Genomic DNA, 24,849 nt, shown 5'->3' on the forward strand with positions numbered 1-24,849 from the left:
ATATTAACTATTTCAGCTGAAAACATGATATGGGACATGCAAAGCACATGAAAAATTCCACAGATCTGACTAAGAGGATCTTAATTTCCTTACTGTCATAAGGAAGAAAGAACGTCCTCTAGTGTTTCAAAATTTTCCCAGTGCACATTGGCCTTTTATCCAGGTCCCACTTAAGCATTTCCACATATGAATATTATAAGTGAATGTCATTGCATTAGTGATTATGCTTCATCGAAGCCTAAATCACTGTGACTGATTGACTTATTACTTGTACTATGAGCATCTGTGTGTTGTTGAGTTACTGATGAATTGTCACTGTATCCCCTAAAAAAATATTTTGTTGTTTTATTCTTTGACTCTTCATGTGAGAGCAGAGACACTGCCTTTTAATGGCAAGAGACTCAGGTAAGATTCACTTTTTCCATGGATGAATGGATCTTGAAGAAACACTAGATGTTTGAATCCATCTTTCATGGCTTCCAACAGCAGCTGACAGAGAAGTTACACACAGAGAAGGGGAAGGTGGGTAACATCTCTTCGTGGGTAACCTCCTCCTTGTCATAAGCAGCAGAAGAAACTGGGGGGGTTGAGGAGATATGGGCTGACTAGGGAGGGTTCATAAAAACTACATCTGGGATTCCGACCACTGCATTTTACTTCAGGTTCAAATGAATCTCATTTTCCAAAGAAATTCTTACCTGAACCCATTGACTAAATTTTGGGTTTGACTTGAAACTCTAGGAAACCGCCTTCATGGAAATCTATTTGTATACAGTTTCCATCAGAAGCAGCAAATTCTTTCCAGTTCATTGGAAATTTTGACCAGGTGATGTTAACCCAAATTTATGGCTGTGACATTTCTCTACCTTTGCCCCTGCCGGAAAGCTTGGCTTAGCTCTTCTTCTTCATGCCCTATGGACTCCCACCAAAGCAGAGCGTTCCCTCAAGGGCTCATCTGCAGAGTCAGGCTGTTCCCTCCTGGCGTTATATGGGTGCAAGTTGTCCCCAAAGTAAATTGCCTGTCCCATTCCAGCCTGCGAGCTGGAGTATCCCTAGAGAGCACTCTGCTCCCCCTCTGTGACTCTGCTCGCAGCAGCACTTACTCTGTGCTTCCCTTAAACAGGCAAGAGAACAACAGGTGCAGCAGCAAGAGGGCATCTGTCCCGGCTTTCTTCTGCTGGGTTTTTTGGTTATTATAAAGCACTTATTAATAACATAGGGCTGTTGTTGGGTTTTACACTTGATTTCCAAAGGATGATTTGTAATACAGTGAGGGTGATCTAGCCCTGTGCATGTATTGAGAGGGGCTGGAACTATTTGTTTCCTGTTACAGGAATACTTTGCTTGAGAAGACACAGAGCAACATTTCAGCTTGGCTACTGAACCAAAAAAAAAAGAGAAAGAAAAAAAGAAAAAAGAAAAAAAAAATCTATTCTACACATAAGCCTAATCCCAAGGCCAAGTAGTTTCTGTCGGAAATTGTTCACAGGGCTCCTTCCTCACGTAGGATCTTTCTGTGCATCCCCAGCTGCAGTCCTATCATAGCCTTCCAGGAAACACCGCGACAGAAGGACCCGCAAGACCTTAGACCTCCCCACCAGAAATGACTCTCAGCCTGATGCTGCGTGTTTATTATAGTAAGCTATGTCATTGACCTCAGGGGGACAAGGGCTTGGCTCCTGGCTATTGAAATTACCACTGATCTCTGTCTAAATAGCTGCTGCATTTACAGCTAAGCAGAAGATTTTAACAGCCACAAAACAATTGAAGGGAGAATTCATAGTAACATTTGAAGAACCATTGTAATTTCTTTCTTTGAGAACAGTAAGAGATTAAAATTCAGCCTTTGATCACTTTTATCGTAATGGTATCATCTGATTTGTTTTCAGATTTTTCCAAGTTTCAAATAATAGTACCTCCTCCCCCTCAAACCTTGTGTTTCTCAAACCCTTAGTATTGTAATATCCTGCAATGCAAACATTATGTTCGGTTCTCTTTCCCTCTCTCATTCAGGCCTCTTTGTCTTTGCTAAGAGAACCACAACACAAGTAACATTCATGCCTTGTTTTCTCTACCTAGATTTCTATCTCTGAAGGAAATGATATGATGCATTTAAATGGCTGATAGAGATCTTAAAGCTTGACCTGTAGCTTAGGAAAGCTCTCTCCTCCCCCTTTTGTAAATGCTACTTTATGGGGTTTTTTTAAGGAGCTTTAACCACGAGGAAACTCCTTCAAGAGGAGGCCTACCATTTTCTGAGAAAGTTCAAGCAGTTTTTAGGCTTAAGATCTGCTGGAAATATTTCTGTAATAACCATAGGGTGCTGTTTAGCAGAAAACACAGAACTAAGCAATACATATGTATATTTTTTGCCGTGGAAGTCTCAATCCATGGGCTGAACGCTGTTTTCCCTTGAGCCCAGCGCAGGTAGCAGGGCTCGGTGTTCCCACTCCGCAGTCCCACATCTCCATGCTGTGGCGACTGCAGAAAGGATGGCATTTTTCCTTCTTCTTTTAAATTTGCCTGGGTTCGGGGGTTTAAGTGAGACCATTAGCGTTATTGAACTTAGCATTTGGTGGTTTATATATGATAAAGGGGTTATTACACAGTGATCCCGGTATGTTTAGGTCAGCTGTGGCAATCAATCAATGGACACTTTGCCTTTGACAGCACATGCTTCCATAAAAAAAATTCTCTGGCAGAGCCCTGTTAGCTAGTAATGACAGAGTAACCTCTGTCAAGTAATATACTTGATAAATTTTGCATGTGCTGTTGACTGACAGAAGCTCCGGCTTCCTGTCTGACCAGCATACGCGGGCTTCAAAGAGCACAGAAACCCCTTTCTTCTCTCCCGAAAGGAGCGCCTGAAATCCATGCGGGTAGAGTCAGGCGTGCCTCTGAGGGGGGAATAAAACAATGCCGCACAAGGGAGAGAGGCTTTTATGCCTTTACAAAGCTAAACTTGCTCTTTCCCCTTTCCTTGCCTTTCCCTGTCACTCACAATTACCCGAGACTTGTCGACTTCGCGCGCTCGGCCGTGCAAAACACCCGCCTGGGCCAGTGGTCGGGGCTGAAGGGAGTATGTCTCCCTGCCGGTCCCGCTGGCCAGGGCTGCCTATCTCTGGGATCGGCGGGGCTGCGGCGGTCGCCCTCCCTTTGTTTAGTCTGGGCAGAGGCAGTAATTGTCTGCAGCTGCCGCTCCTGCTGCCTCGAGTAGCTGGGAAGGTACAGCCACAGCGGGTCCGCAGAGGCTTCCGAGGGTTTCCCAGCGTGCTGATGCTCACCGGTGTGTCGGTATGGTCCGGCAGTGGACGACAAGCCTGGGCAGCTGGGGCCACCCCCACCAAGCCCAATTTGCTGCTACTGGCAACACAGGTAGCTTAGGTGTGCATGGCCACGGCAGAGGCACCTTCACCATCCAGGCCCCCACTGACATCCGTGATATTCTTAGGTAAACAGGTCTGCTGGGCTCTTACCTCAAAATGCCCCGACCACATGCAGCGAGGCACAAGGGGGTTTCTAGCCAGCCATGTTCCTGGTGTCTTCTCGCCATCATGCCCAGGCCGGGGAGCATGGCAGCCTTTAACCCTTCCTCTGTTCCTTTGACACCAGTTTGCATTTCACCATAGATACTGATGGCTGTCTTTAGCAGCTTATGAAAAATAAAATTTCCATGTGGCCAAGCAGAGCTCACATGAAGGAGGCTTAAACCTGCTTGCTCCCTCATTAACCACGTGTCTCTGTTTGTTTTGGAGAGAAGGGGATTTCATCATTTGCTTCCACAGGGGCACAATCTGATTATGTGGGATTAAGCATGAAAACCACCCTAATCCTAAATGCGGCAATATGTAAAGACCGACAAGCGAGTGTGTGATCTCAGCTCCCGCACTTGGCTGTTTGGGGCAGACCCGTGAGGGAGGAGCTCGCAGCAGCACCCCACTGTCAATTACCATACGGACTAATTGGAGTGTAATTTAAAAAGATTCCAAAGCCCACTTGTCAACAGGTGCTCTTTAGGATATACTAATCAAAACAATCCTGTTTATGGAAAATGCTATTTAAAACCAACATGTAGGCTGCAATAATAAAGTGACACAGTTTCCCATCAATTGCAACATCGCTTGGTGAAAGCTGTCCAGAATGAGAAAATATAAACCTGGACCGCAATCGCATCTGTACTCATGTGTTCAAACCGTTGCATTTTTTGCCTCTAAAATGCTCCTTTAGTTTTCATACAGGTATCTGCTAATAGCAGGAGGAGTTCTTCTGGGACTACCAAAGACAAATGTGTCCTGAAATAGGGTCTAAAAGACTAATTAAATTCGGATGTTCTATGTCTGTGTTTTGAGTTGTTATGAGCATATTTTAGGCTTCTAAGCAGAATGCAAAATGATGACACAGGCACTTAAACAATACTCATCATCCATCTGTCATTCATTTGGTAAAAGATCACTACAGAACTTATGATATAATAAATCTTCAAAATATATTCCTCCTTTCTTTCTCTCCAACTTAAACTTGGAAATCATATCAGAGAAGTTGCATGTGGAGATTTTAATTATGAACTGAAAAGAATATCTCCACAATGAATAACCATAATGAAAAGTGCTAAACTTTGGAAATATGAACAATATAGCAATTCAAACCAGCCTTAAACTTCTGAGACACAGAAGACTTAAAGATGAGTATTTCTTCTGGTGGAATATAGAAATCTTGATGAGATCATTTTATATGGTGAAGTATGTGGTTGCATAGAAATAGTGCTTCATTTATTCACAACGGGAAACATCATTTTCGTTCAGGAAATTTAAAAATGATCATTTCAAAAATATGTGTTTGAGGAATACATTCATAGTCAGGTCACAAGTAATTTCTGCTGGAGACAGATCTTCTGAAAAAGGCCCGTTTCCATCATTTTCCCTGCTACAGAAAATGTAGAGTATGTACACATGATGATTAATTAGGCACATTCCATCCAACTATTCATTTGTGAAAGTTGAAAGAGTGAGGAAGGATCGTTGTAGGTGAACTTAAACTTTCCCATAAAATATAGGCTTGGGGATAAATTTCTGGTTTTCCTAAAAAAAGTATCAGCAGCATGAATATTTCACCCCCTGTAATTAAAAGTTTAGTGTTGAGTACTTGCCTATTCTCTCTCCTGCTGCATTTAACAATTTACAGAAGAAATTCAATTCACTACCAAGGTATACTCTGTTCTAAACAGTCTTAAGCAACATTTTGAGAGAAATATAAACTGTTCTGCCCCATCTTCTGTCTGCAAACGTGGTTGGAATACAGTTTTAAGCAGGATGAAGGATTAAACAAACAAAAAATAATGAAAAGTCAAAATATGCACACTGTGCAAAAGCATGGTCGAATACATTTTGCCTTGTATAAACTTCATCCAGTCTATGTGGGTTTTAACATATTTCCATGACTTTAAATAAGAAAACATCTTAAAGCACAGCCCATGGGAAACCCAAGCTTGATTAGTTTTACCTTTTACTACAGCCTGCAGAGTGTAAAACACAGCACATCAGAATTGAATTTGTCATCTCCAGACCTCACAGGAATTTTAGGAACTAAATAGTTAGGAAGCATCCTGGTACTTCTCTTTGCTTTAATCATAGTAGAAGTTTCAATTTAAACATTCAGGAAATCTCCCTTATTTAAAGCAATCAACTCATTGCTGACAGGGTCTGGCTTTACTGTGTTTAATTTTTTGGCATCATGCAAAACTTGATTGGTTACAGCCAGTGCGTGAACAGGTCTACTCCCTCCCCCTGCTCCCCAGAAAATGTAAAAAATTCCCCAGATCTTTTCTGAATTGTTCTCAGCCCTACACATCCTCATATGTGTGCAAACCAATGGAATATTAGTGCAAAACCCCAAATGGAAAATGTACATAACAACTAATATAGCCAAGGAAAACCTTATTGCCAAATACCTCTCCTGTGTCTTTGAGCTGCAAAAGCTTAGAATCCAATTTTTGGTCCAGTTATTTAACTTTTTTGACCCTTATTTTGAGCGTGCCTCTTCTCATCTGCTTAGTTGAAGATTCACCACACATTTCTAAGACTGCAGCCTACTCTGCATGGAAGAAGCAAGCACTCACCTTCCCTGCATCTTCGAGCTATGGTGTTGGTAGTCACGTAAATTAGGTTGCACTCTCAGAGAAGGAACCTCTGGTGAGCCCTGAGGCTGGCTGTCAGGTCTAGCATTTCAGGATAAGCACTGAATATAGTTACACAGGGTAAGATGTAATCCTGATTGAAGACTGTTGGTACGTTGGGCCATGAGTAGGTTATAGTATGCGACTTCCATGCTTACCACATCTGATGAAGAACCTACAGTCAGACCTCACAAGGAAACCATATAGGAATCCAGAGAGATGATGCCTTGGACCAGTCTCCTCTGACTCTGAATTACACTTGTAAGAAACCAAGTCTTTGAATGTGAGTCCATCACGTGCTTGGGTGAGCACAAGCTGGAAGAGCTCACACTCAGGGTCAGGGAAGGGTGACCTAAACCAGACAGGTTTGAAGAACTTTTTTTATGTATGATGCTGTACCAATAAAAAAAGTACAAATTTTCAGGTTCATACACAGTTTCTAGTACTTGCAGAGTCTATACAAATTCTGTCTTTTGAGATCAAATTTACTCCAGCAAGCTGTTGCAGCTCTCACAAGTACTTCTGCAATATATATTTTTGAAAAAATGTGTTTTCTTATACTGTCCCTCAACTTCATCCAGAGATCTAGATCTAAATGCAAAACCTAGGACCAGGAACATGGAACGCATTTGTCTAACTCTTTGAAAGACTTAAACTAGTATCTGTGTCTCTGAAAGCTGTAGAAACCTTCTACAGCCAGGAAATTTCTCATCTTTTAGTTGTACTAGGATTGTTACAAGAGCTACAACTTATAAATGAATCAACATAATTACAGGTAGCAAAGTCAACCTGATAAAATATCCATAGAATGCCTAAGTATTGGTAACTTATGCAAATTATAAGACTGTAGGCCCTAAATCAGAAAAAGTTTTCAGCATATTGATGACTCAGGCTTATTTCTTTGGTGCCACTTTCCCAGTTTAAAGTTGGACTGTCCTTGACACTGCCTTGAAGGGGGGACCTGTGCTTGTCACATCACAACCAAGAAGGTGATGAGAACTGATCAGAACGGTCCTTAGGCTTGTACTGAGGGACTGACATTGCCTAATATGAAACTGTACTGCATTTCTTACCTTGCAGTAGTTCTGTAAGTCTCGCTTACAGCTGCAGGGAATTATTTCTTGACACCAAAGTCCACATAGCTCACAGGGTAACATTTCAGGTCGGCCCGGCTCCATTTGCAGAATTGAACTGCTGTGAATAAGCATCTCTCTTCTTCATTTTTTCCCTCTATTTTTTTTTCCTATGGTCAGATTCACAGGCTCTCTCACCTTTTGCATTGTTTCTGTGCAAGCTCTTCAGCTTCTGTTTATACCACCCCAAATGCAAGTTAGCATAGTCCTCTGTTCCTTGTATTGTCCCTGTCATTCCATTTGGTGAAAGTTTATTAAACAGAACATTAAAAATGACACCAGATCATCCTAGTCTCCTGCTACCTACTGGAATGAGTATTGCTTAACACAAGTAGAATGTAAGAGTGGTATAAATCTTAGGCTGTGCTTCCTCTCTTGCTACTTAGGACGAGGCTGTGAAATCACATATGACTTGTTCAAGTACTTCTACTGTCTTGTGTGCCTCTCCTTCCCATAGGAACTAGCTGAATTCAGCATTGGTTTGCTTAACTTGAATTAAACATTGATTTGTTTAACTACTTTTTCCAACTGTCGGTGAAAAAGATACCAGATTTCCTCCTTCACGCTTCAGGTTGGCATGAGCACCTCAAAAACCAAGGGGAAGCTGCAGTTCTCAGCACGTACCTTGGCAAAGTGGAGCAGAGTAAAGAGCAAGACCAGTCTCTGGGGAAGCGTGAAGACTTGCTGGTGTTGCTGGTATGTACTCCAGTACGTATTTGACATAGATCGGTGTAAAAGAATTGCCTTACAAGTGGGAGGGCAGGGAGACTCCTGGTGCATCAGAGGGTCACCCAGCTTGCATGGGGTGTGAAAAGCAGGCTCCCTGCTCTCTGCAGCCATGTCTTTGCATGAAGGGCACAGACAGCGTCTGTTTTCTTTAAGAAGGGTCATCCTCTATAGCAGTACTTCACAAAGAAAAATCTGCCTGCAGACACTATATTTCAAAGTAGACGAAAGAAAAAAAATAATTCGTGCAACTTCTAAGACAGATCTGTGTCATGATCTTCACATGGTTTAAATCAGCAGAGCAAATAACACAGTTAATGATGTTAGGCTGATTTACGTGAATGAAGTCTAAATCCGACCAATTGCATCTTGGCTGTGGTGCACCCAGATAAGATATCTAACACGTTATGCCTGTCAGTTTTCCTCAGATGCTTAGCACATGGCACTAAATCTGAAAAAATGGACATCCTGGGCAAGTACCACTGGCTAGATGCATTTTTTTCTTTTAATAATCATGAACAGGGGATAAGAAGCAAGAACCAACAGTAGATGGCTACATTTCCTGAGTGAACATGGCTGGAGCTACTCAATGCTTCTAGCTGGAACTCATGTAGCTTGCTAAAGATAACTTAATTTTACTATTAAGGCTTGATCCAAAAATGAATGGAGTCAATAGAAATATTCTTTAATCAACTTCAGAGCATACTAATGAGACTGTTATGATGTATGTCTTGGTAAGCACAATGAAGGAGCCCAGCCACATTAGACAGCCATCATAGGGCTATTTGTGGAGAAAACCTGTGCAACGACAGGCTCATGTTTGTCTCTGGAGATAAACTATGTACTAAACATCTTGGCAGAACATATATGAAAATTTTGGCCAGAGATACATTCATGTCTATCAATAAGGAATTAGTATTCTGTATCCTAAGTCCTTTCACACTTTTGGAGTGGAGATGAACATCCTGCTTTATGACTCTGCTGACCAGTGTTGCATAAAAAGTCCAAAATCAAGCACATTATTAATTTAGGTTCCTGTTTCCAAGAGGTTTAGCCTCAATTTCTGCATTGGACAACCTGGTAACTTGCTATTCTTTATTCTGGATCAGCAGTGTTTGGCTCTCTATCCTATATAGGTAGTCACATTGAATTAAAAAGTGTAAATCTGTTAGAATAAAACAAATCTAAGCAGAGGCTATAGACAGAATATGCACAGTACTAGAAATTAAGCCTCTATAGAATGCAGATTTACAGTGGGGTATTTCTATGAAGAAATATATCCATGTTAAATAACTTGAGCTTTAGAAAAAGAAAGCTGGAATCTTAATAAAAGCTGAAAAAACCCCTCACATTGTAAAGACGGAAATCTCTCAACACAAAGGCTTATGGGGTCAAATTCCAATGCTCTCAATAATTATTATATAAATCTGAAAAATTGGGAAAAAAATTGGCTCACTGGATAACTGACATTAATACACGTCTATCCAGGCAATTTCAAGATAAAAGAAAGATCTGAGACATTGGATGCAATCTCTTACAATGATCAATATGTAAGAAGATTGATAGGTCCAAATTTCCAGCTTAGATATTGCATTTGGATTCCAGAACAATATCGAGAAATTTATTGCGAATACTCAAGCTTTAAGAGGATATTGCCTTTAAAGCTGTATAGAGAATAGTAAATCATATTTTTTAATTATTTTGTCATATTCTTTGCTGTACAAAAAAAGATGTTTCACACATTAAATAGGCAACACCAAGATCCCATATGGAACAATTGCATTCTACAACAATCCATAAGGGAATGAAAAAGTACAGAGAAAGCTGAAAAAGGGGTAACACAGGAAAGAGGTATATTAAAAAAATCACAACATAATTATATGATATTACGTCACCAGAAGGCCCTTTTTGCCTTTGAAAACCTTTTTTAGGTTTCCTTAAAGGAAATACATATATGAATAAACCAATTTTTCTGTGTTATGTAGTAAATATAATTAAAATAAAAATGCAAAAATCCATTTTAAACACAAAATAGATTAAAATACTTTAAGCAATCATTTTTGTAGTTTTTATTTAAGCCTTAGGGATATCAGCAGTTTTTCTTTCTGTACATGGCTGAACATGCATTTGCTTGCTGAGAGCAGAGAGAAATTAGAAATTCTTCTAGAATAATAGACTTGACTACCTGTGGAATTTATTTCTCAAAGTATTGAATCTCTGCTAGAATTGAATTCAGTTAAAAAACATTCTTTTTTTCAGATGCGTATTCTATATTTTCAGCCTGTTGTGGGACAGTTAAAGCCAATTTTCATAGGCCTTGTTCAAGTGAGTTGATCTTGTGGAACTTCCCCGTGACTTCAGGTTGCGGCACTCAACACCTCCAAAATGCAGGCTCTGAGGATCTTGCCTGAATTAAGCCATCTTCAAGAGTTAGGCATGCAAACTCCCTGTATAAAACCAGACACTTTTAAATGGATTAAGTCAATTAGAAGAATCATCATCAGTGACCGATTTTCTCAATTGCCTTCATGCCAACAGCAGTAAAAGAAGCCCTGAAATCCCAGGATACCAGAGAGCAAAGGATGTCTATAAGGAGCTGTAAAGCTGCTTGCTGAGAACCCCATCAGAAACAAAGAAAATGGCAGTTGGAGAGAGAGGTTTGGGGGAGCAAGGCTGGGGTGGGCACCACTTTGGTATAAAGGAAAAACCCAAAAAGGGCTGTGCCCTCTGCCTCTGGGGAAGGCAGTTCTCCAAAGATTAAGCTTCCTTAAAGGGATCTTTCCTGCCGCTGCTTTGGCCATGAGACCTGATCCACAGTGAACCCAGAAAACAAAGAACCAAAAAAATGGGGGCACCTGAAAAATGTGGGTCATACTCCTCTGAGCACCAACCTTTGCCCAAGGGGTCCACATATTAATAATTCACTTTGTAGTAAGACAATCTTTATTAAGGTCAAAATAGCACTGGAAAAAATATATAAATCATTCTTAAACTGAAGAATTATGTCAAGCGGGGGAATAAATATAAACTGACACATAAATTACAACCACAATATATGTATAAAATCAGCAATACAATGTGATTTATGAGAGTATAGCCTATGATCCCATGATTCAAGACGCCAGTAGGTCCAACAAGCATATATAATTATAATAAAGCCAGGTCTTCCAGAGTGACCTATTTTGAAAACATACTGTTATTATTAGGTTGCTAGTGCATTCACTGGATTTAAATCAATCTCTTCAGTGTAGGTGTTGACAGTGGCAGTTCTGGACATGACAAAACTTTGCGATACCAGAGCATCAGCAGTTCCACCTGTAGGATTCATTCATTATTTATATGTTTAGGTTTTTTGACCAAGACGACTCCCAAAGATCGTAACTTTCTGCTACCCTATTGGCTTGTTACATAGCCTTTCCCTTTACCCCTTACTCAGTACTAATTACCCGCTGCTTTGCATGTCATTAACTTGGCTTCTTCTATATGAGACAAAATCACAGTCAGGTTCAAAAGACATTTAGTCCTTTTTTTATTACTGGCTGGAGAGGTTACAGAGTCATTAGCCGACTTCAAGGCAATGAAACATGTAGCCCTGCTATTTTATTACAGTAAGACCTTATGTTATGTCTGAGAACAGCTTTGTGGAAGACCTGTGCCAACAGTCATCTACATCAATGATGCAATTTATTGCTAGAAGGCTTCCTTTCACCAGGGCACAAACACTCAGTAGGGACTGAAGCTTAGCCTATTCCAACAACGCAGTGCACTGGCATGAGCACCCTTGGCTCGCTGCTGTTATGAAGCTCATGCAAAGGTGGGGCTTATGAAGACATCTCATTGTGGCTCATTTTTATAGGTGAGGTTTGGAGGGGGTATGATCAACCTAAATACACATCAGTCGGAGGGATGAGTCTGCTATGTGGTTTATCTATCATTGGCCTCAATTTTAATCTATGCTAAAGGCTTTTTAAATTGCTCTGAACGCTTGCCCAGTGCCAGCACGCAAAACAGCTCTGTGTATGGCCCAGGGGATCAGTCATGTCACCAGCGTCACACAGAGGGCAAAGGAGACAAGGGAGTCTCTTGCAATCATCCAGGCTGGATGTCTTACATATCCCCTCCTCTAACCTGAGAAGGTGGCAGTAGATACTCTCCCACCTTGGGTTTCCAGACCCCATCGGGGAGGTCAGAGATAATCTGGCACGGCTGGAGGAAAGATGCATGCTTGAAGCTGGTTTTCCCTCCCTACCTGCATGTCCCAAAATGCATCTGCATGCTTGTGGTGTCTCTGCTCCCTTGAAGAGGAAGGAGCTCTTGGGCTTGAGCTGGTGATTCCCAGTGAGTTCAATGATCCAAACCAGGAAAGAAGAAGATTAGAAAGGTCAACTGGAATTACTGCTTGCTTTATTCTCTTGAGTCTCTGAGGTTGTGTTATTGTCTTCATATGCTATGGTGAATGGACCCAGTAAGTAACTCACGCCATACCCTAATACGTACTTCCAAAGGAGGCCAATTTAATTAAATTACAAGACAAAGACATAAAGGGGACACCATCCTGCTCTAATTAATAAGTTATGAATTTTGTTAGTAAATTCTAGAATGGTTTACAACTCTCCACTTTTATTTTGAAGTTCTGGACAATGTCCAAAGTAAAAAATTAAAGCCATTTTCTCATCCAAATACACCCTCATCTCAACTTCAAATTGTACATCAAAAGATCACATAGTCTCCTCTTCAAAAAACTAAGGGTTTAGGTGCAGAAAGCATCCTTCCCCCTCCCTGTGTCCCCATGAACCTCTCCCTGCCTGCTCTATGGCTGGTTTCACGGCCCTCCCAGTACTGGGATCAGCTAAGCAGGGCAGGGCAAAACACAGCAGCTTGACTTTGGGGAGTTCAATAAGTGACCTGTAGGCTTCATCTGCATTGGGTTTTGTCCTTTTAATTTTGTTAGGAGCTGGAATGGACAAGAAGATAAAAGAGAATTAAAGAAAAGAAACCTGGGCTTTCAGTGATGTCTTCCTGAAACACTTTACTCAGGATCAGACTGTTAAATACTTCCAAACTATAATAAAGACCAGGATAGGCTTCAAATTTATGATGAAAATACACTGTTTTAACTCAACAGAATACAGTGCTTGGTCCATTGTTCAGTGTAGTCAATCGTCTTTCATTTAGTACAACCTTCCTTTGACTTCAGGCAAGATCCATGTTCCTGATGCAATAACCTATTTCCTTCAGTTTACTTTCTTATATATTATTATTATATAAATTATTTTGGGGAAAAGGAGTCGCAATTCTGTTTTCCTTGCAAAGTTTCACTAGTGAAATGCATAAAAACGGAGCGAATGAAGCTGTAGATAGAGCAAACTAATAACAAAAACCCTTACACAGCCGCAAAGAAACTTCATTTGCTCCCCCACTCCCTATTTTTTTCTTGTTTCATCAAATAAAATAAGTTATTTATTTCTTCCTTGTTCCTACTTCAGTTGAGAGTGCTTTAATATTTTTTTTAAAAGACAGCTGTTTGTCATGCTCTGAAGGTTAAAGTTTGACTTAAGCAGCTTATCCTGGAGAATGAAATGTAAAGTGAGGATTTTTTCAGCACATAGACAAGTATTTTATATACTGTGATTTTTGTAGAATGTTATTTTTTTTAAACAGTTCATAAAGTGACTGTGTTGTGACCGGAAATTATTTCTAGAAGTCAGCTACTAGCTACTTTCTTCCTCCTGCTCTCATTTATACTTTATAAGTTTAGTGAAATACATACTGCTGAAAAAACATCTTTTTGGCTTCACTAATAGGAACATAAGAAGAAATTAGCTGGAGGTTAGTGAAGTTTCGCTGTGTTACCCATGGCCTTGTCAATCTTTCTAGTCTTTGGGTGCTTTTTTAATTTTATTGTGGATATGGTCATTTTCTTTCCCTTACCTTTTCAAGCTTTCTTCCAGCAACACAAGCTGAAGGCAAAGGCACAAATCTTTGAATTCCCTGTGAAAAAAAGTCATCTTGTTTCCATCTTTCTTTTCCTGCCTAATGATGATGATCTCACTCCTTTACTGCAGTTCAAAACCACATTTGTGGCTACCAATCAGTCGCAGGCTTTCAGCCAAGCGTCACTCATGTCTTCAGCCTTCTACGCCACTAATGATCCCTAAAATCCCTCTGGGGTTACAATATTTACACCTTCACAACTAGATAGCTGAGGAAAAATAAAGTGGGCAGAGCCTGACGAATTATTTTGGCATTTAAACTACTTTCCTGCACTGAGAGTGCAACCATATCAGTTCCACTTAGAAGGAAAGTTAGTCAGTAATGAAGTCATCAGCGTCTCTTGTCAGCGCAATGCAGTGAGCTGTCAGAAGTTGTCCGGTGGCTCTTGCTCCTCTCCGTTTTCCTTTGTCACTGTTCGTTTGTGTCTTCCAACTTCTCTTCCACTCCAACAGTCAGGGCAACTCAAGGCAGAGGCTGTTTCACAGACTCCAGCCGTGCTACTGGGATATTTAACGCCTTCCGTCATCCCCAGCATTGAAGTGGATGAATAAAAACATGATCATACAACAGAGAGTAGTAAAAGCATAGCCTCCTATGATGTTTCGTAATGCACAAAGGCACATCTGAAACTATCTTTATCAACACAATCTTAAATTTCTCTTTTTTATTTAGAGAAAGCAAGGCAACACATTTATACATGACTTCGTGTAATCCTCTGTGCAAACATTTTACAAACCTAATTAACATTAACAGAGGAAATTCTGAGAAACAACCAAAAGAAAACTGAGCACCAAAAAAAAAGGGAAAAAAAAAAAGGAAAAAAAAGATGAAGAGGAGGACTATCTACCACAATTTTTTGGTCACTCTGGGGTCATTTAACAGCAGCAAAACCAACTCTGTTCAGTAATTTCTAGACCTGGAGACTTACCGTATTTTGGGAGTTGGGAAGCAAAAGAAATGACAAAATCATGTACTTTAAATGATGTAAAAATAAATGGGCCAGTGTTGAAATGAGAAAGACTCACTTTCTACCTGCCACATCCATTATGACTCTCTAGATATTCTCTTCTGAGAAGGAATCAAAATCCACATGGTGGTTTACCATCATAAAAAAACTACAATTTGACAGATAGATACTTTGCAGTTTCCATTATATCATTAAATCAATTTAGAGCTGCTGTAACCCACTTTGCCCGAGGAAGGATGTGTTTCTCTGCAAGTCTTGTATCCTAGCTTTATTAAACTGTGAATACAAGAATCATGCATGACCTGCAAAGGGTATAAGGTCAGCTGGGTTACATCACTATCGGTATGTGAACCAGCTGTCAAAAATGCAATAACAATACACTCTGGGAGATTATGGAGCTGGAGGACTCTAACATATGCAAAGCACAGAGGGTGATTTTTCAAAGAGGTGTGCGCTGTCATCAACGTCGGAGAGCCCAGCAAATCAATTCCTTCAGTGGATTTTCAAAATGTACCTTGTAGCACTGAGACACAGCCAACCTTCTTAATTACGCCTTTTTATTTTAAAAATACAATTTTTGTAGGAAGTTATTGACAGTTTCAGCTTTGTAACAAGTAACAGAGTCCTGGTACACAAATTCTCAGTGCTTTTTATGTCACATTAAGCACTATCTCCAGGCTATTCAGAAGTCTGTACTACTTCTGCAGCTCTAATACTGCGAAAGAAATGGCCAACCTCTTGCTGCTAGCTCACCCAAAATGTGCTCCAATTTGGCATGCATTTGCAAACTGAGTGTTTTGGTGAACTGTACAAAGACCACCTAAATAAACGAAGAAAATCCCTCCATATTCATATGCCTCCAAATAATTCAGCGCAGTAATAATAACTATACCACAGTGGAGAGTTCAGTGAAAATTAGAAGCAAAAATAGATAGCAGATATATCAATTAGGCAAGAACTGGAAAGGCTTTTGTGATCTTGTGTTTAACATTGTCACTGACCCATCAGTGAGTCAGTCACTAGCTTTCGCCCGGGGAAGCGCTCAAAGTGGAGGCTGAAATTTCAAGATGACTTTTCAGAGCTCTGTGCAAGCCTCCACGATGTCATTTGGCTACACGTTAACCATTACTTCAAAATGGGTGGCGTTACTTATGCCCTTATTTACTTTCTTGAAATGGGGCTTTAATTTCTTAATTGTTCACGGGCTCCTAATTCGACTTCCTTAGAGAAGGGTGTCATTTGCCTTTCATTTGCAATCTGCTTCATCAAGCTGCTGTCTTCTGTGTTTCTCTTCATAAACACAGTAACAGTAAAGACACCGTGCAGTATACCTTAAAGAGTTATCCAGCCTCTATTGAAATCCCGATCCTTTAGGGCAGTGTGTTTCCTGTACACACACGTATCTTGCAAGCAGCTGTTCCCAAATACATTGAAGTCTCTTATTTTCAGGTTTTTCCCACTGCTTTCCCATGCCTTTCTTTTTTTCCTACTGACAACCATGTCACATAAAAATGTTGTCAGATTAGCTTCTAATGGCTTTGAAATCATCAGAAGAGTGGAAAAAAAGCATTTCAAGAAACTGACTTGCTGCTTATGTTAGTCTGGTACTTTTTGGCAAGCAACTTATGAAAAAAAACTAACCATGAATCCTTGAATTTTTGCTGTATGAGTGACACAAACACAAACCTCTAAAATAAGTGGTTCTTTTTAAAAAAATACTTCTGCTACAAAATGGAGGTGGAAGACTGTGTGTGCATGAAGAACTAAAACTTTTAATAGGAAAAATGTACATCTTTATCAGAGTACTCAGTTTAGAAACAGCATAAAGGAATAAATGAACATTGTTGCCACATTAATGATTGTTAGCTCCAAAATCTACAGTAGGAAAATAAATGCCAAGTACTTCATCTACATTGACTTGCTAGAAATTTTAGGTCCTCCATTTGAGCAGCAATGAATGAATGATAATAAAATGCAAGGCATTAGTCATACTGAATAGTTTGTAAATACCATGCAGAATCAATTGCTGGAAACTCTTTGGTAAATATTGTAAACAAGAAACGTATTTGTAAAAATGAGGGTGACTTACTGGCAGAAAGATGGGTTATATTTGTAGGTGTTCTTTGCGAAGAATCATTCAACCAGCTGTACCATGCAGATATTCAGGATTGATATATATGGCTAATGTTGACATACAGCAATGAGATGAACTCTGGGGGAAAATGAAGTTTTATAACACATTTATCACGCAGTTTTCTTTGTCAAATTACTAAATGTGATTCACCCATTTTAAGCTCCAGCTCTTCCAGTAGAAATGTGTGGATTCATGCAGGCTGTTTCCCTACAGCAGTGATTTGCAGACCAGGATTTGGGAGACTGTAAAAGGCGTCTAAGAAAAGCAAATCTAATGGCAGAAGATTTAATTTCACTGTGCAGAAGTTCTGTATTAGAAGATTTTGAGAAAAGATCTGAGCACCAGAAAATGGTAAGGTTACTTTTTCTGTATCAGTAAGACAGAACATTTATCCAGATCATGGTGGTGTTTATCATGAAAACGCCAGATTAATTTTAAAAACTCAAGATGTATAGTTTCACCACAGAACTCTGGAGACTTTTCTTCCACGTAATAGATAAAAAAGATATTTTCTTTACTAACTGAATTATACTTTTTTATTTTCATCTTATTCTTCCTGATTGTGAGGGAAGAATAATTTTTCCATCATTCGCAATGTGTTACCATGTCCCCTCGTTAATGGTCACCTAGACGTGCTACACACTGGCAGCTCTTTTAGTAGCGTCCAAAGTTTCTCACTGTAGGAATATTCCCAGCTTCTTTCACCAAGAAAAATGCTTCAGGTGTTAACTCTGGACTTGGCTTCCAAAAACACTTGCCTTATCCCAACATTCAATAGTGCAAATACCTATCGTAAATACCACTATCATTATTCATAATGATAAAAAAATCAAAGTCTTTAAACAGAGATTTTCAAATTGGCCTCCATGTTACATGACTCACAGAGTATTTTTCAGCAGACAATAAATTCAGTGAAATATGTCACACTTTTTGTATGGTGAGGAGAATATTAATATCAAATTATGAGACTGCTTTTGGCCAAAATATTGGGAAAAATAGAACATGTTAAAGTACTGAAAAGTTTTCTTCTGCACAATATTTTTATTTTCAGAATTGCCCCAATATTTAAAAGGAACTGCAAGGAAGAAGAAAAAAGATTAAATTATCCTGAAAAAAATACAGCAGGGGACTGAAGAAAACTTCTAAGGTTTCTGATTTGGGTCACGTGAGATGAACAGCTGAAATACATTCCCCAGGTTCCCAGTGGAGGCCTGATCTAGCTTATACTTATGTATCTCTTACACCTGAGTGCCTCAGCAGCAGGAATGTGTCGACCCTCAAATATCCTGTGGGAAAGCGGAGTATTACTGCCCCATTTTACAGACGGGATGGTGGGGCAGAGGGGGACAGTGGCTGCTGGTTCACAAATGCTGCCACTGATGGAAAAGCATCATTCCTCATCCCACCCCAGCATTGCCCTTCTGTGTGTGCCAGCAGAAGCATTTGTGCCCCCACCAATCCAATCCTAAACCAGACACCTTCCTGTGTTAAAAATGAAATATTTTCTTCTTTTGTGGAGGGGAACATGGCTAGCGCAGTTCCAGCACAAGCATGCCTTGCCTTGGGTCCCCGTGTGGCACCTCTGCTGACTGGACTGCTGCTTTTGGTGGCAGCTCTGGACCTCCGGACCTCCTTAGCACAGATAAACCTGTGCTAAAGCCTGTTTAAGACTTTAGCTCATGTGCTTTGTGCAAAGATGTCTCTGGTAAAGCAAAGAAACTGCATCTGCATCTCCCAGGCTTGAGGCAGTAACTAATGGCTGGATCAGCGTTGCCCTCAGTACTGAGATCCCTAACGTAAAGTTTCTAGAGCTACAGATCATTCGGCAGTAGCCAGCAAAAATTTATTAAGTGCATAGGTAATATGAGTAATCTTATTAACATTCTTCCAGGACTAACTCTAATGTTACTAAATTTACTGTATGCCAATAATATTTAAACAAAGATCCTTAGCTGATCTGTCTTTTATTTTGTTACTAAAAGTCAAAAAACAAAGGACAAAGGGAAAAACGGAGCCTGTTATAGGAATTGTAACATGAACTTTTTAAAAATAATTGAATGCGTATCTGCAGGTACAGCCTACAACGTAAAGTAGCAGCAGTTATAACATTTCTTCTCTCTAGGGCAGAAAGAAGGATGGGCTGGAAAGAAGGCAGTATATAGCTGCCAGTATTTTGTTGGCACTTACATACACAGAAGCATCTCTTCTCTTCTGTCTTATGTTGAAATTGTGGGCATTTGGGGACTGTGGGCTGACCATATAACGGCCCCCTGTAACAGTACGTCTTCAGAGTGGAGTTATTTTTTGACTCTTATTTCAGCTCTGCATGGTACTCCGTTCATCATGCCCACACACAAACTCTGATGCTGTCAGTCTCTGCAGGATGATGAAGTTGAAAAAAGAGGTTAGAGGGAGCTTTTCACCTTCAGTCAGCTTTCTCATTTTCCCAGTTTCTGGTGAAGACCTAGCTCATAGGCACAGTGGCTTTTCGGAAACAGCTAGAGCTTGTGAAGGCATCACATTTGTTCCTTGGCTGTTGGTCAGTGACCTTAAACTAGAGGACCTCTCTCCAAGGCCATGCCATGGAGATCACTACCCACTTTTTATTGCTACAAATCCAGATTACTTAATTTGAAGTGATTACGATTAGGCTACGTAACTCAGCCCCATAAGGTGCTCAGGGTCATCCTATCACACCCTGCCTCCTGCTCCCCTCCTTGTGCCCAAAAGACACCATTCCCCCAGAGAGTTAGGTCTGGAACAACTCCACTTACTGCAGTGAGAAAGGACTAGGGGAGATGCCCCACGACGGCCAACAGAAATATCTAGGGGAGCACCGAGCTAATGAGGATTCATTAGCCCGGCGTGGCTTGGCAGCCTGGCTCCTTGCACCTCGTCTCAGCTAAAGCTGGTACTCGAAGCCGAGGGCAAATATACTGCGTGACTCTGCAGCGAAGACATGCTTAAGGGGGATATTATATTTTCCACATAAGGGAAATCCACCACTATTTATATCCAGCTTAGTACTTCAGATTCAGGCAGAATACTTCTGAAACTACATCCATCCGATATTAATAGCATCTGCCTCGCAGATTAACTATCACATTGTGTTTTTATTTAAACATCATCACTGAGCAATCACTCAGTAAATTATTTAAAGGAAACAACAAAAAATTGTTTTAAGGTCACAAGAAGGATGTCAGCGGGCCAGTATTACTAAGCATTTTAAAACCTGGAAGATTTCATTTTAAGGAACTGTAATAATGCCTTTCTTTGGCATATGTAATTCTATATTTTATATTTATGAAGATGGACATTTCTGAAGTGTTTAATGAGCAGCAATATAGTTGCTCGGTTAAAATGCAGAGCCTTATACTATTTTTAATATTATCCAGTAAGTAACTCAGTGCCATATGCTTCTGTAGTTTGACTGCCAAAGAATGCAGCAAGTTGCTTTGGAGGCTGCCTCCGAACTCCACACCCCAGCCAAAACCACGTCTGTGGTACAGAGCTATTGATGTCCTACCAGCGTGGAACATAAAAACGGCCCCACAGAGAAGTTACACAGAGGTTCTGCTAACTCCATTGAACGGGATGTGGCTTGGAGCAATGTATGGAATCAGGGCAAAGCTTAAATACTAGACATGCTACGCTGGAAAAAAACAGTACAATCTTGCAAACAGTGAGGTGCTTACTCCTCTTGGTTGCCAGATGACCTCTGCTCCCCAAAACATAAGCCACATACTAAACTTTCACACACCGCCTTAGGGTACATGAAATGTTTTGGACTGGGAAATGGCAAGACAGCCATTCCACTTTTAACTTCTGCCACCTAACTCTCATCTCGGCAGGTGTAGGTGACTGAGGTAGAAATGGATGCGTGAAGGTTAGCGAATGGGAAAAGAAAAAAATTATCATCAGCAACGGAGCATGAATGTGAACAGAAATTGAAGATATCTGTTAGCTGTACACATGTATTTATTTTGTTGTCTTTGCACTATATAGGCTATTCTGCACAATGTTTATGTGTTAGGTACAGTATCTAAATCTTTACTTTTTAATTGTTTGTCATACTGGGTCAAGATTAAGCTCCCATTTTGCACTGACTGAATTGCTTCCATAAACTATAACAACTAAGCACTTCTATTCCCATCTTATTTTTTTAACACCATGCAAAATAGTTCTGTTGTTTGGTAATCATGAGGAGCCAAAAAAAAAATGCCAGTGTTTTCATCGAGCTTCTGGGTCCTCGTTGATCAGCCCTGCACTAGTGCGATCCCTGGTATAATCTAAAAACCAGACCCAAAGATGCGTACCAGGACCTCCTTAAGGCGCCATTCCCATGGCACTGTCATCCCGCGAGGACTGCAGTAATCAAGAGACTCATTACAGTAAGAAATTGCGTCATTTCTAACTCAGTTCATTTTGCTGCAGTAGTGCTGATTTGATGGTAGAAGTGTGTGAGGGCTCTGAGCTCAAAACCTCGTTGTGTTTCTCTGGCTGCAATAGCTGGTCTATAAAAGACGGAGCCTCTCTACAGGTTTTGCTTTGTTAAATGGAGACAGATAAAAATCTTTTCTCTCCTGTCAACAAAGCAGCTGAACCTCCTGTGCTAAATATGATAGAAAACAACAATTAAAATAAAATTTACCTCACACATACACCAGTCTTAGCCTATCGGGAAAGTTTCTATACAATTTAATATTTTTGGCTTAAAAACAATAATGGTTGAGAAGGGACATAAATGGAAACAAAGGAGCAAAAAATCTGAAACAGATGTTAGGAAGCACTCCCAGCACAGGAGAGCTGATGTGCTGAAAAGCTACCTGGGGGCAGGACATTAAAAGACGCCTCTCAAGAAAGCCTGTGAGGAAGAGCAGACCAACGGAGGAAGGCTTGATCCAGATAACTGCTCGTCCTCCACACCTCTCACTTCACCACCTCAGGGGATTCTGCTTTTCTTACACAACACGATTCTGTGGCCCATTCAAGCCCACATTAGAACAGAAGTAAAAATGTGAGGGAGAAATTTTGAGTGAATTTCAGATGAAAAGAGAAAGAAGGAATAAAAGCACTGTTGTGTTCCTTCCTCTCTAACATAAATAGTCACATTTGGCACAGGATGGGACTCTGAGGGGATTAAAACCTACCATCCAGTATCCATCTGAGCCATTAGTACTTTGTTCATTAAGCAAGTAATTTTCACCGTCTGGAAGGTGTGTGGGAAATGAGTCTTTAACTGATGCTGAAGACCATGTCGATAGCTATGCAATTTTAGCCCTCTGTTTAGGATTGTCTCTAAAATACCAAGATTACTATCTCTTGAATAAGGTACCCACTGTGATTAGCCCCAAGCAGTCCATTCAGTTATCTTTAACGATTAACACTTAAAGTATCCTGTAAAGTACATTGCAATTGATGTAAGCCTTCAAAACCAGGGAAAAGACAAGCCCAGCAAGAGGGAGAATGAGTCAGAAGCTAACATGAATTTCTTTGTCAGGGACCTCAGGACTCAGTCCTCCATTCCCATCCTCTAGTCTGCTATGGTTACCTTCTCAAAGAGGGCATTTGCCTTTTTCTGTTCAAATCTGGAAGGAAACACACGGGGGAATTCATTCCTTCAGGAAAACAGAAGGTCTGTACCAAGTGGTTCAGGGGAGGATTTTCAATTCTCCACACTCCCAAATCCTGCAGATGCTCCTCAGACCCTGTTTGTTAGTGCCCATGGAGCAATCTGCCGCAAGGAAAGGCGCCAATGCCAAATGTGGATTGACTACTTCAGCATTTCCTCTGCTCTGCCAGCAGCATGGGCTAACACGGTGGGTGCTTTGATAACATGTGATGGATCACAATCACACAGTCTCTTCCCTTCATACCAGGGCCGCATCCTCTCCTGATTACTCTAACAGTTATTTTGTTCTTTATGGTCTAACTTGTTTCTCATTTCATTTTTGCAGTTACTCTGGATGCATTACTTCTCACTAAGAGATCAGGAAGGAAAGAAATGATAAGTGAATAAAATACAAGATTTTCTAAAAAGCAGCTAATTATCAACCCAAAATCTCTGATGTGTAGCAGTTTTCCATGTGCAAAACCTCAGTTTTGCAGAGGGTCTGAGGACTAGACATGATAGTATCTTGATACTTTGTCATTAGTATGGTGGTACTGTGTCCTTACAGTGATTACTAGTATAGATCTTATCTATATTTTTCTAAAGCTACACCTCCTTTTATCTAGGTAGAAATATAAATTCATGATTTCTAGGTATAATTTCCATTACAAACACACGAAGTCTTCTTTCTTCCTCACCCAGAAAACTCTTGTCTAAATTACAAAATTCTGTGCTACAGAAGAGACGCAGCATCAGAATTCAAAGACAAAAAATTCCATGTCCACTAGGAAACCCAGTTATTTTCTTGTTGCGCACAGCCCACTAAGCAAAACATTGGCATTACTCACAAATCTGCAAGCAGCCAACATGCTTAGAAATTAAGGTAGTTGTGTTAAACCCTGCTGCACATCCTTGCTTTGTGACTGTCACTGCAATGAAAATCCTCTGCAGCTGTCATGTGAGTGGATGACACAAATGATTCCTGGAGGGGATATGCTTTAATTATGAAATGTTAGCGTTTTGTGATAGATAATACACATGTAACCAGTCAAGTAATAAGGGTGTGTCAAAAAGGCTTTGCATACACATTATATGATCCCCTTTCAGTAACTAAATTCTGTATAACAAAACAAGAAGGCTCCTAGTTTCTAAAAATAAACTTTCTTCTTATTAGGAGAATTATTTGCAGACATAGTGTGTGTGTGCTGCTGGTGCTTTGGCAGTGCATGTTCCGACCGTCTTCCTATCTCTTCAGACTCTTCCTTCTGGTAGTTGGTGTTCCTCCTTTGCAAGTTCCTACATCTTCAGTGTTATCACTTTTAACTCTTGTTTTGTCTTCTGAGCCAGCATATGCTCACGACTTGCAGGGCAGCAGGAGGTTATTAGGCCTTAGTTCTTTACAGGGACAAGTTTTTACTGCTGTCCTAGTGTGGCCTGTTAATCTCAGGATCATCATAGGTTCTGCTCTTCAGGCCAGTGTCTCCTGCTCTTTGGACTATTTACTTTGGTTGGGATTTGGTTCATGTTTGCTGCTGCCTTCATCTGTTGGATGCCTTCCTGTTGAGCTTCTCTGTTGTTCACAAGCTTTGTCTCCTCTTACTCCCCTATGTGGGGCAGCTGCCAGATCAACCACTTGTTATGTCCTCAAGCTTCTGGCCTTGCCATGTTTCCCCAGGAGCCTCCTGCTACACTCTCATTGTCTTGGACTTACATCCCCCCATCTGTCCTTAGTCTGAGTTACCTGTAGAACTTGAATCTGGCTGAATTTCCGTAGACTTGGCATGGCTACTTGATGACTGAGACAGTTCATATTGTTGTTAGTCTCCTAAGCTGGGAACTGTCTTACCATTCCTTCATGGGGACTGAGGGAAAGATGGCTTGTGATCAAACTGCCCTCAGTGCTGAATTTTTTTAAGCACTCAGTAATGTAGCATAACCCATTATGGAAACCCTTCATTTTCTTAACCCCAAGTCTTACTTTTGTGTTTTCCAGACAGTTTAACTTCCAGGCACTGCAGTGGTAAGTGGCTATAGACGTGCAGTCTTTCCCGCTGAAAGTGAGCCATGAGGGTCTGTGCAAAGCACGGCAATCACTCCGGGAGGGGACACGGA

Source organism: Rissa tridactyla, chromosome 3, assembly GCF_028500815.1.
Source record: "Rissa tridactyla isolate bRisTri1 chromosome 3, bRisTri1.patW.cur.20221130, whole genome shotgun sequence".
Classification (NCBI taxonomy): Eukaryota; Metazoa; Chordata; class Aves; order Charadriiformes; family Laridae; genus Rissa; species Rissa tridactyla.